Consider the following 12,270-nt stretch of genomic DNA (forward strand, 5'->3'; position numbering starts at 1 on the left):
TGGTTCTAACCCGGGCTACTTCAGGCTTGTCAAAACCCTCATGGAACCAGGGGGGTTGCAGGCGGATGTGGCTAGGTTGCCAGACATTTTCTTTGGCTCTTGTTGCTGATTTGCACTCCCAGGAGAGGAAGGGTGACCTTGCCATTAAGGTGCTAGCCGGGGACTCAGGAGATCTAGTTTCCCTTTGTGTTTCTACCACAGACTTCCTGCCACGACCTCGGGCAAGTCACTTGATCATGTTGTGCCTCAGTTTCCCCATCTGTAAAATGGGAATAATAATCCTTCCTGTCTCCCACCTTGTCTGTTCAGGCTGCAAGAGCTTCAGGGCAAGGACTGTCTCTTGTACCTAGCATATTGGAGCCTCAAGGTGCTAAAGTAACGTTCCCACAGAGCGGCGCTCTCCCTTTCTCTCTACCGCTGCCCTCACTTCCCCTGGTGTACATTGCTGATGCCAGTGGAGGGACAGCCAGGCGTAAAGCTGGGGCGAGAGGCGTGTCAAACCCCAGGGTGCTTTCTAGCCCCGTCCTGAGCAGCAAGCAATGGCAAGGCGATGGAAAAACCTGCCCCTGAGCGATCTACACCAAGCCCCACTGGGCTCTTCTGTGCCTGCCATGTAGTGGTCTCGAGGAGCCTTACAAACATTCCTTGAACCTTACAACACCTCCCTGCATCAGCGTGCACACACACACACACACTCTCTCTCTACCCTTCGGTTGCAGGCCAGCATGAATCCAGAGGCTGTCAGGGTTTTGGCTGCCTGACACGGGTCATCTATTTAGACCTGGGCCCTGCATGATTGCTGAGCTGGTGCTGCCTTGTAGCAGACCACGGACTCACCGGCACGGCGCCTCCTGATGGTTTTAGGAATTAGCTCAACTCCAGAGCATCCTCTGCTGGCTTGCCTGCCTCAGGCCCCCTGTCACTCCGGGACCCCGGTGCCCCTTTACCCTAGGGGCTCTGCCCCCACAGCAGTCCCCGCACTCTGGGTCTCCCCTCCCAGGGGAACCCCCAACCCTCTATGCTAACCTCACCTCAGTGGCTACTGCCAGTCATCATCTAGCTCTGCTCACTGGGGCAAACTGCAGTCTGTAATGGCCACTCATCATGGGCAAGGGGGTTGGACCAGCTGCCTTTGCCTATTCCCAGGCTGCCCCTCTGCAGCCCCAGTACCTCGGTAGGCCTTCAACAAGGCCTCAGCCTGGGGTTTTACCAGGCTGGAGCTCCCCAGCTCCCTTCGCCCTTCCCCAGCACTGCTCTGCTTCCGGTACCTTGCTCCCAGGCAGCCAGGCCCTTCCCACTCCAGGGCTAGAGTGAGACTCCTTCAGCTCCTGGCCCCCAGCCCTCTTATCAGGGCCAGCCGGGCCCTGACTGAGCTGGCCACACCTGTAGCCAGCTACTCCCTCAGCTGCTCTCACTCCTTATCCCAGCCACAGCCCTCTCCCGGGCTGCTTTTAACCCTTCTTCTACTGGAGTGCCCCACTACATGCCTCCATACACGGAAGCATGTTCTCGCTGGCAGGGAGAGCGCACACTTTGACCTCAGCCTGCTTCCAAGCTGGGGCTTGATGTCTCCAGCTTCTGAAAACTGCATCATTCAAGGTGGTTACCTGGGCAGGTGGCGTGGCTGGCAGCCCTGCAGGTGGCAGCCAAAGCAGTGTCCAGCATGGCAGGAATATTGGTTTGCCTTTAAATAGCTTGCGAGCCCTCTACTGGCTCTCACTGCGTTCCACATTTTAGAAAGCAGCCAGAGATGCAGTGTGTCTATGTAGCTAGGCCTTCTCCGTTGTGTAAGTCCAGCAAACATGGCTATTTGGACCCCACCATGGCTGCATTACTGGTAGTGCTCTGTAAAGAGCAAAAGACACAACATTTGTCTTGTGAATGGCACGCCTCATGCGTGGGGACATAAACCGATCCTCAGCTGGGGTCCGGAGACAAGGGCCCCATCCAAACCCCGTCTAGGCCAACGGGAGTCTTTCCAATGGCTCCAGGGGGGATTGGACCAGGCCTTCATTTCCTATTGCACAGGAGGGGTTATGCCTTCCTCTCAAGCACTGGCTCCAGGCGTTCTCAGAGACAGACCAGCTGAGCAGATGGAGGGTTTGGCCATTCTGGTAACACCTCTTTTAAAACGTACGCTTGTTCTGGCAGCTCTGCTCCAGGCCCCTGACCTGGGGTCACGCCCCAGCATTTATCATCTCCACGGCAAGCAGGATACCCATGTAAGTACACGCAGGACTCAGACCTTTCCTCCAGCCCGTCCCTCCCACACAACTGTCTGAGCGGCCACTTTCCCTTTCAAGTCTAGTCCCGCCAGATCTCAAACCCAGGCTGATCAGTCCCACGCTGTTTTCTGTCCATCGCCATCACTGGCTCTGTCCTCTCACGTCCCTTTGGGTGACTCCACTTGGGAACAAGCTGAGGTCTGGGCGACACGACCCTGCTTCCATGTGTTACCTTCAAGATGTGGTTCTTGTTGGGTGATATTATGACCACTTGACCTTTGAGCCACTTGGATGTATCCTAGAGGTTCCTGGCTCTCTTCCCAGAAGGAAATCCAGGGCAGCGGCTGAGCAGAACTTGGCTTGGCATCAGTGTCTGGTTTTTATTTTTTTTGCTATGTTACTATTTGGCATCAAATGAGGGAAGGATCCTGAAGTGCCTGGCTGGCAGAACTGGGATCCTGTCATGCTCTTCCCAACGTCTGAGCAATGACAGTATTGTGTTTTCTGCTCTTAAGTTTTCTGTACAGATGTCAGAGTAGCAGCCGTGTTAGTCTGTATTCGCAACAAGAAAAGGAGGACTTGTGGCACCTTAGAGACTAACCAATTTATTTGAGCATAAGCTGTAGCTCACGAAAGCTTATGCTCAAATAAATTGGTTAGTCTCTAAGGTGCCACAAGTCCTCCTTTTCTTTCTGTACAGATGGTTTGACTTTTTCAGGTGTGCAAAGGCACGTTTCCTAACCACCCTCCTGTTTATCCCTGTCTGTCCCCTATCAGTTCCTCCATCCCCATACAAATCCATCTAGATAAGAACATCAGAACGGCCAGATTGGGTCAGACCAATGGCCAATCTAGCCCAGTATCCTGTCTTCCAACAGTGGCCAATGCCAGGGGCTTTGGAAGGAATGAACAGAACAAGGCAATTATCAAGTGATCTATGCCCTGTTATCCAGTCCCAGCATCTGGCAGTCAGAGGCTTAGGGACACCAGAGCATGGGTTGCATATTTTTATACTATTCCTATGCTCACCACAGTGTCATAACACCTTATGGTACTTTGCTCCTTCTAGTCAAGGATCTCAAAGCACTGTCTTTCGTATTTCCCTTATTCCTGGCGTTTATTGGCTTCTCAGACTCTGCAAAGGAGCGAGGGATCTAATGGGGTGATGGAGACAGAGCTGCCCTCTCAATCTTCATCCTGCCCCCGAGCCTTTGATGCTCGTTGACAATGGAGATCTGCTCTGCTGCTGCCTCTCATGGGCCGGTTCTGTGCTTAAATTCGCTCTCCACAGCGCTTCCGTGTCATGGCCACAGGAGTCTTAGTGACGCACAGACGGACAGATGGGGCTGCCAGTCCCGCTCGCGGGCCCCTTTTATCAACAAGGGATTCATTTTGATGAGCAGCAAAAGCTGACGCTGAATGGAAACGAAAGTGGGGCTCAAGGTAGGGAGACCACCGAGTTCGCACAGGACAGCAGGCTCACAGCGTCCCCTTCGCAGAAAGGATCAGCAGGTTTGTAATGACTACAAGCGCTCGTCATCTTGATTTGACACCTCCTCCTACAGAGAACATCTCCAGCAGCTAGCAGCGAAGAGGGGCATTATCTCAGGACTGACTGAGTGAAGGGGTGCGGGGCTAGATGGACCAGTGGCCTGACCCAGTTGGGCCGTGCTTATGTTCTTATATGATTTCGTGTCAGAGACAAGGTGGGTGATGGAATATCTTCTGTCGGCCCCAAAAAAGCTACACAGAGCTCTTCTTCAGGCTTACGCCAACAGAAGTTTCTGCCTGGTTTCTGTCATATCCTGGGACCAACACGGCTACAACAACACTGCAAAACGCTACGGAAGATTTCTTGCAGCATTTAGGTTTTTCCTGGGGTGGGGACAAATCTCCCCTCCAAGTACTGAGCTGGTTTGATTCCACTCCGCTGGGGAATCTGACACAGTCCCAGCATAAGGTACAATGTCATCCAGTTTATAAAGATGTTTTAAAAAACACATGAATAATTGTTAATGCTTTTTGTCTTCCAAGCACTCTGCGAACTGACTGATCCTCGCAACACCTCTGTGGGGTAGTTAAATACCACAGTCCGCATGACAGGTTCTCTGCCTTGCCCATGATCACGGAAGGCATTAAAGGCAAAGCCAGGAGCAGAACACAGGGACTTCGCTTCTGTCAGCTATGAGTACGTGCAATTTCCCCTGAAGTCCATGGGAATTGTGCTCCAGATAAAGCAGTTCCAGGTCTGACTTTACACTATAGAGGCACCTAGAAACTACATCTGCACTGTAAGAGACAGTCTGTGGCCTTCGGTGTTTGCAGTCTAAATAACCAAGACAAAGGGATTAGATTTAGCTGCAATTGGGTGATGGAGACCTCCGACAATGAGAGATTTATTGACTTGCCCCAGGTCACACGCATGTTTGTGGAAGAATTAGCAAGCAAACCTGATCTTCTGAGTACATAGCTAGCACCTTCGGCCAATCTCCCTGGACTCCCCTTTCTTGCTACCCCATCTCTGTTCTCACATAGCCAATGGTGTCTTTGCTGCCTCCCCGCTCTCTGTCGATAGCTCCAGCCCACACTCCCGCATACCCTCTTTGAGGGAGATGCTCATATTCCCTTAATTCCTTCCATTTTTACAATTAGCCGTCTCTCTGTTACCCAATTACCTCACAAGTCTGCCCAGCAAACCGGCCTCCCATTCTGCAGCCTGGGGGGGGTTGGGTGTTGCGGGGGCTGCTTCCCCCAGTCACTGGTCTCCCCTCCTTTGTCTCTTTTATTCCCAAAGTGACTATTCTTCCTATTATTTCACTCCCCACTTTTTCACAAATATCCTTTGCTGCTCTGGCCGCTTCCCTTCCCCAGGGAGGTTTTGTTGGGGCCTTTTCTTCTCTCCTCGCCTTTCCTAGCCCAGCCCGTTGTTTAGAAACCACCCACATGATACAGTAGTCGATGGAGCAGCCGGCCGGTTCAGTCCCTTCCTGTCTGTAAAAGCAGCCCCGGCTCCTAGCCATCTGGCGCATACCGGCCGCCGTGACCCCATTCAGGAAACTCATTGGCTCCCGGGCAGCCTCAGGACTGGGCATCTCCTTCCAGCGGCAGTGTACGAGGGCTTGGGAAGAGGCCACTCCAACAGCAGCTACTCTCCCACTAGGGCACAAGGACACTCTGCCCATGGCTGGCAGCAGCATTCCCTTTCCAAGCCTACAGCTTGAGATCATCAGGCCATTATACACCAGTTCCCACTTCCTATTCCTCATACATGCTTCCTGGCTGGCTCCCTAGCTGCCCAGCCAGCTTCTCCATATGCACGTTCCATTGCCCCAAGCTTTGCTTTGGTTCCCCTTGCATCTTCGCTCTCTTCTGCCTGTGTACCTACCTGGCCCCCATCGCTGGTGTGCACGAATATAGCTTCCCACCTTCATCGTGGCTCAGGGCATCATGAGAACAGCAGGCCTGTTTTCAAGTCCCTTCACTGGCTCCCAGTCAGCACCCGATGCCAGCTGAAGCCTTTTGTCTTAATCTTCAAAGCAATTCATGGATCAAGCCCCAGCTAGAGCAAAGACCAAATTTCGATCTGTGCAGCCCCGCGACAGCCCAGGATGGAGCTTGTGAGAGCAGGGGGCAAAGCGCTCTCTGTCGAGGGACTCCAGCTCCGGGACCATTGTCTGGAGGAGATCAGGCAAATTGCCACCTTTAGGAAATGCTGCAAAACCTTCCTCTTTGGAAAGACTTCTGCTCCGTAAGAATGACACTCCCAATGCTGACACCCCTTCAGCCCAATAAACCCCGCCAGCCACCCAACGCATCCCAAAGGAAAGTAACGTCTTAAAGCAAAATCAGCAGCCCCTCCATCCCACGCAGGGTGATGACCCTGAAAAGAGAGAAGAGCCTGAGATTCTGTGAAATCCGCTAGGGATGTTGCTACTGTTGTGGATTTTATGTGCAAGATGCTCAGACAGAATGGGAATGGATGCCAGGATAAAACCCTTACATAGACCTGGATCTTGAGGAGGGATGGGAAGGAGAAATGCTTTAAAGGATTAGTTCAGAGGGGGCGTTCCAGGCGTATGTGCCGTGTGGATGAAAGCACATGAAAATGTCGGTGGAAGAGGCAGACAAACAGCGGATGCAGGATGGTGGGAGGGGACAGGATAATCAGCTGGACGAGCAGATAAGCAGAGGGGGTAAGTGTGTCTTAGGGTGTGTCTACCTAGCAGCTAGGACGGTGCTGCCCAGTGCAGGTAGCCAGTGCCCAGGTACAAACCCACTTGACCCTCGGGGTACATAGTTGGCTGGCTAGTCTGAGCTGCTGCTGTGGCCAGACTTCTATTTGTAGTGCACTAGCTCATGTTCCCAGCTGCTGTGTAGCCGTACCCGTAGAAATAAGGACAAAAAGCTTAGACATAGAGTTAGTCAAAAAGTGTATTTTCAAGAAACACCAAAACTGTTCTTTTTCTTCTAAAGTTTGTTGGCAATTTTTTCCGATTTTCACCAAAAAGCCAACTACAAACTTTGTTCGGTTTGCAGAGGTTGAGAACAAAAACAAATTGCCGAGCTACGAAACGGTTTGAGCCTTTCAGCCACCAAAGTGATATTTTTATGAACAGATCCATTTGTGGGACATGTCCCAGTTAATCAAAACAACCATTTTTCGCAGCAAAAAGCTTTAATAAAAAATTATCAGCCAGCTCGGCGTCAACGCAGTGGCTTGTCTGAAATTACACTCGCTTGTGCTATGTAACCTGGTCCTTACTGTGCTGAATTCAAGCCTCTCTGAGCCATCGTTGCTTTTCTCTAGGTTATTCTCCATTATGGTCTCTGATGAAAAGCAGATGAAGAAGGGATTCTCCTCTGCTTGGGCCTACTCTCTTTTATCCACCTGTTGCATAGTCTCGAAATTCTAGATTGCGAGCATTGTGCTTTTGTCTATACTGTACAAGGGGGCCCGGATCTGCGCACAAATGGGGCGACCTTGTTGCAAAGAGGAAATAACAGCACCAGGCAAAAGGAAAAATGGACCTTGATCACGCCATGGTGAAAATCCATCGATGGGAGCAACAGTAAATGAGTGACAGGAAGAAGAGGGGAGGAAGGGAGAGAGAAGACAGAAAACACAGAAAGAGGAAGATGGAAATATATTTAAAGAGACTGAGACAGAATGAGTGATGAAAGGAAAGAGAGAGAGAGAGAGAAAGAGAGACACTCTCCCCCACCGGAAAACACCAATTCAAATAATTAAGGGGTTGAGCTGTTATGAAGAAAAGCCTGGCACTCCTCCGAGGAGCTGCTGGCTGGGTGGGCTGTGATTTTTATTGAGATGGGGGAGTGAGGGGAGAGGGGGAAAAGAAGCTGTTGGACGTGATTGCCAATTCCGCACAAGGAGGGGAGGGGAACAAATCAAAAAGAAAGTCTTTCAACCTGGCCTTTCCACACACCCATCCCCAAATTCACAGCTCCTGTCACATGTAATCTCCATTAGCCCTGACAATCATGCACTATTAACTCCCCTTGGGGCAGGAGGGGGGGGAAAGCCAAGTGAGGGGGGTGGGGGGCGAAGTAGCAGAGGAAATTGACCATGCTGACAAAGAGGACAACTGGCCCAACTACACCAAAGCACTAATTGTTTCCAATCATCCATCCTCTCCCCACTCCCGTCCTCGCCCCCCTTTCCCTGGCATCTCTAGGGTGGGTCCTCTTTTCAGTTGGGGGGCAGGGGAGGCTGTACAGGAGTTTAGGGCTCTGGTGCAAAGTGCTCATTTCTCTTCCAATGGATGGGCCGAGTGGCTGGCTGCCAACAAATCTCAGCCTCCAGGCGCAGCTTGGGACTGGTCGCCCGGGTCACGAGGAAGTGTGCCTGCTCCCCAAAGGGACGGTGGAAACTGTTTAAGCCGGAAGATAAATGACAGAAGATTGAGGAATCGGGGTTCCAGCTGTCAGTGCGTGACTCTTGCGTGAGCCTGGGCATATGTAGAGAGCTGCTGTTCCCAGGCATCCATGCCAAAGGGAACCCGGTCATGGAAATGTCACAGGGAGCGAATCATACAGAGTCAAACCAAACAGCCATTTGGGAGTGGAACCAACAGCGCTGGTTTGGGGGGGGTCCCTGGGCAAGCGTGCGCACAAATGCTCTGCCTCGGACTTGACCTGCAAGGACCCCTTTGAGGGTAGGGATGGGCCCATCTGGCTTTGCATGGATGCACACTGTGTCCCCCAAAGGGTCCCTCAGAATTTGGCCTATGTACCCCTTAAAAAAGCTCATGAGCCTTGATGAATCTGGGCGGGGGGACAGTGGGGCTAGCGACTTACTTTCCTTTTTACACGAAAGCCGAGATTCTCACCTAATCACGTGACTCCAGCAGCTGGGGCTTTAGGAAAAACACCAAATATTGCACGATTCACACTAAAACCATAAGGCCTGGCAAGAGGGATAACGGCCAAAAAAACCTGCCCACCCAATTTTCATAACTTTCCATGACACAGACAGATTTCTCATTTCCAACTATGCTCCCACTAGCTTTGTTACTGTGTCAGTATTTACTCTGCAGTACTCAGACGCAGGTGCCATGAGACGCAAGGAGCCAGAAGGGAGTGCACACACTGTTCAGGAGAGGGGTTGATCCAAGCTCGAATCCTGGCTCTGATGCGGATACGCAGGGCCTGAGTCTCATTTACACTAGGGCCTTGGTACATTTAAAGGGGAAGCACAGTGTGTGTCAGGGGCCCCATTTACTCTGCCAAAGCCGTGTAAAAAGATCTCCGTGTCAATGGGAAGCAGGCCCAATATGGGCTTTTGGGCTCTCTTGCCGAAGCTCTCCATTTTGCCACCTATAAAATAGGGACGATGAGGGATCTGCTTCGCTGGGCTGAGTAATGTTTGCAAACGTAAAGCATGGGACCAGTACCTGACGGTCACTGGGCTCCTCTATGAACAGCAGAAGTCGCTCAAATACGGCAGCAATGGGCATGGGAATAAATCTCAGACCCCCCTGCTCTGAAAACCCAGTTTCCTTCTACTTGAGCTACAAAGAGAGCCACCATTAGCAGTACGGGTCCCATGACAACCGTTTCCATCCTGCCGAGGGCAGCGGTGCGCACAGGCCCCAGCTGGCTCATCCCAGGGCTGACGTTTCTTGTTTCTCTTTCCTGGTGCTGGTGTTTAAGTAACATTTGAAAACCTTGAGATGGTGACGGGAGTGGCTTGCAGCAGAAAAACCTGTGTCCTAAGGGAGGTTGCAAACCACATCGGCTGTTCTGTGTGTGCATCCCTCGCACACCCAAGCTGCCCACTGCCCCGCAGTCTTCACCCAGCACCGTGGGCAAAGTTTCCATAAAGCTAGCACCTCAATCCACATGTAGCCACCAGACACGTGGGGTACGTCTACACTGCCCAAAAACGAGCGAGGCTCAGAGCCGGGTCAGCTGACTCGGGCTCACGCTCTAGGGCTAAAAATAGCAGTGTAGACATTCCCGCGCAGGCTGTGAAACCTGGAGGCTATTTTTAGCCTTGTAACACAAGCCTGAGTCAGTTGCTCCGTCCCCAAGACCTGCTGCGGGGATTTTTTTGCCGTGTAGACGTACCTCTGGGCTCTATCCCCAGTTTTGCCACTGACTGACTGAGTGCCCTTGGGCAAGTCACTTCTGTCTCGCCGTGCCTCGGTTTCCCCCGCTGTGCACCGTGGAGAATGATACCGACCACCCTGTGTGAAGCACTGTGAATTCAATGGAGCAACAATGATACCCCAGTACAGCCAACGCCTTAAATGCCAAAATGTAGCAGTTTTCAGCCTAGCAGCCAAATTCGTCAAGGAGCTGAGCACCCTTAGCGAACAGAGTTAAGGCCACTCAGTATCTTGCAGGATCAGACCCTCAGCCAGGGCCGTAATGCTGGACAATCCACTGAGACACGTCTCCTGCTCCATAGCTGATATGTGCGCCGTGCCCACCCTCCCCTTTCCCGAGGCCCGCGCTTGCTGCAAACTTTTCCGACGCTCCCTCACTGACCAGCTTTCGCTCTTATGCAACCTGCCCATTGTGCGATGTGTCAGTTTGTGCAGCGCTGTCAAACACATTGGCCTATCCAAGCCGACCGGACCCTGTGAAAGGCCCAGCAGGGGGTCACACACTATGCCACTAATTAGGGCCTGCAGTGGAGGGTTCCCAGACACACCTGCACGGTCATGTGACGGAGGCCCCCTGAATGGCAGGCTCGCCCAAGCGTGAACCCAATGAGCTAGCCTGGAAAATATGCTGGACTCGTTGTCACGTTTTCTGTCAGACAAAACAGACTTGGGCCCTCGGCCGGGGGGGGTGGGGGTGGGGGAGAGAAGGACCCTATCCCGGTGAAATCGAGCGCTGGCGGTGCCCAGGGTGCCGGCTTTGACGGGCTCCATGGAAGAGACAACTTGGTGTCACCGGATCCCGCTTTAGAAACAGGTGTTTAACGAAACCTCGGAAACTCCCCCCCCGGCCAAAATCAGCCCCCCTGAAAGACCACTTTTCCTGCCCAGGGTGTGACAATATTGCTCAACATGCGGGGTAGTCAGCTGGGGATGTTCCAGGCAAAGCCGGCCTGGCCCAGGACCTGCCTGAGGAGCAGGCCCGTCTCAGCCAGGGGCCTCGTTGATGGTGGCCAGCACTGGCTGCTTTGGAAAGAAGTCCTTAGATTGTGCTCTGTGGGACAGGAGAGTTTGTACAGCACCTAGCGTAACAGGCTCCCAGGCCCTGGACACTGCGGTTAGACAAATAATAAATAGCATTAGGAGGAGTGGAGGGCAGACAGCCTAACTAATGTTTAGATGGAGTTTGATAAGTTTATGAATGGGATGGTATGACGGGGTTGCCTGCGATAGCAGGGGTCTGGGTTTGAGGACCCAGGAAGGCTCTTCCAGTCCTATGTTCCTATGAAGTGCAAGAAACCTGCCTTTATATAGCATCCTGAAGGCCCCCACAGCCCTTTACAAACCAGAATCACTCCGCCTGCCTCTGAAATGCAGCCACTTCTGGGGACTGGAACACAGCAGCTGTTTAATAGCTCACAGCAGCACAACACAACAGTTTAGGACATGATGGGAATATGAATACAGTGTTCAGTATGACAGGGGTTATTTTAGGCCAGCAGGATGTATTCTCCCAAACTGGAATTTGGCCAGGACACTGGGATCCACCCTGCTGTCTTTGCAAAAGGATCTTCAGGCTACAAGTGGTGATGATCAAATGCACAGTACTCCACTTAGGAAGGAACAATCAATCGCACACATACAAACTGGGAAATGACGGCCTAGGAAGGAGTACTGAGGAAAGGGATCTGGGGGTCATAGTGGATCACAAGCTAAATATGAGTCAACAGTGTAACGCTGTTGCAAAAAAAGCGAATGTCATTCTGGGATGAATTAGCAGGAGTGTTGTAAGCAAGACACAAGATGTAACTCTTCCGCTCTACTCCGCGCTGATTAGGCCTCAACTAGAGTATTGTGTCCCGTTCTGGGTACCACATTTCAGAAAAGATGTGGACAAATTGGAGAAAGTCCAGAGAAGAGCAACAAAAATGATTAAAGGTCTAGAAAACATGACTTAGGAGGGAAGATTGAAAAAACTGGGTTTGTTTAGTCTGGAGGAGAGAAGACTGAGAGGGGACATGATAACAGTTTTCAAGTACATACAAATTTGTTACAAGGAGGAGGGTGAAAAATTGTTCTGATTAACCTCTGAAGATGGGATAAGAAGCAATGGGCTTAAATTGCAGCAAGGGTGGTTTAGGTTGGACATTAGGAAAAACTTCCTAACTGTCAGGGTGGTGAAGCACTGGAATAAATTGCCCAGGCAAGTTGTGGAATCTCTGTCATTGAAGGTTTTTAAGAACAAGTTAGACAAACACCTGTCAGAGATGGTCTAGATAATATTTAGTCCTTCCATGAGTGCAGGGTTCTGGACTAGATGACCTCTCGAGGGCCCTTCCAGTTCTACGATTCTATTATCTCAGTTTTACACAGTACCCCCGGAACTGTGCTGGGGCCACCAATCCTGAACTGACGGAGAC

The 12,270-nt window shown here is 51.7% G+C and overlaps 1 protein-coding gene across 1 annotated transcript in view; it reads right to left on the bottom strand.

The window, feature by feature from the left end:
• Positions 1 to 12,270, bottom strand: part of ATP6V1B1 (ATPase H+ transporting V1 subunit B1) — a 78,784-nt gene that overhangs the window by 49,732 nt on the left and 16,782 nt on the right. The gene's annotated exons all lie outside the window — the stretch shown is intronic.

Source organism: Chelonia mydas, chromosome 4, assembly GCF_015237465.2.
Source record: "Chelonia mydas isolate rCheMyd1 chromosome 4, rCheMyd1.pri.v2, whole genome shotgun sequence".
Classification (NCBI taxonomy): Eukaryota; Metazoa; Chordata; order Testudines; family Cheloniidae; genus Chelonia; species Chelonia mydas.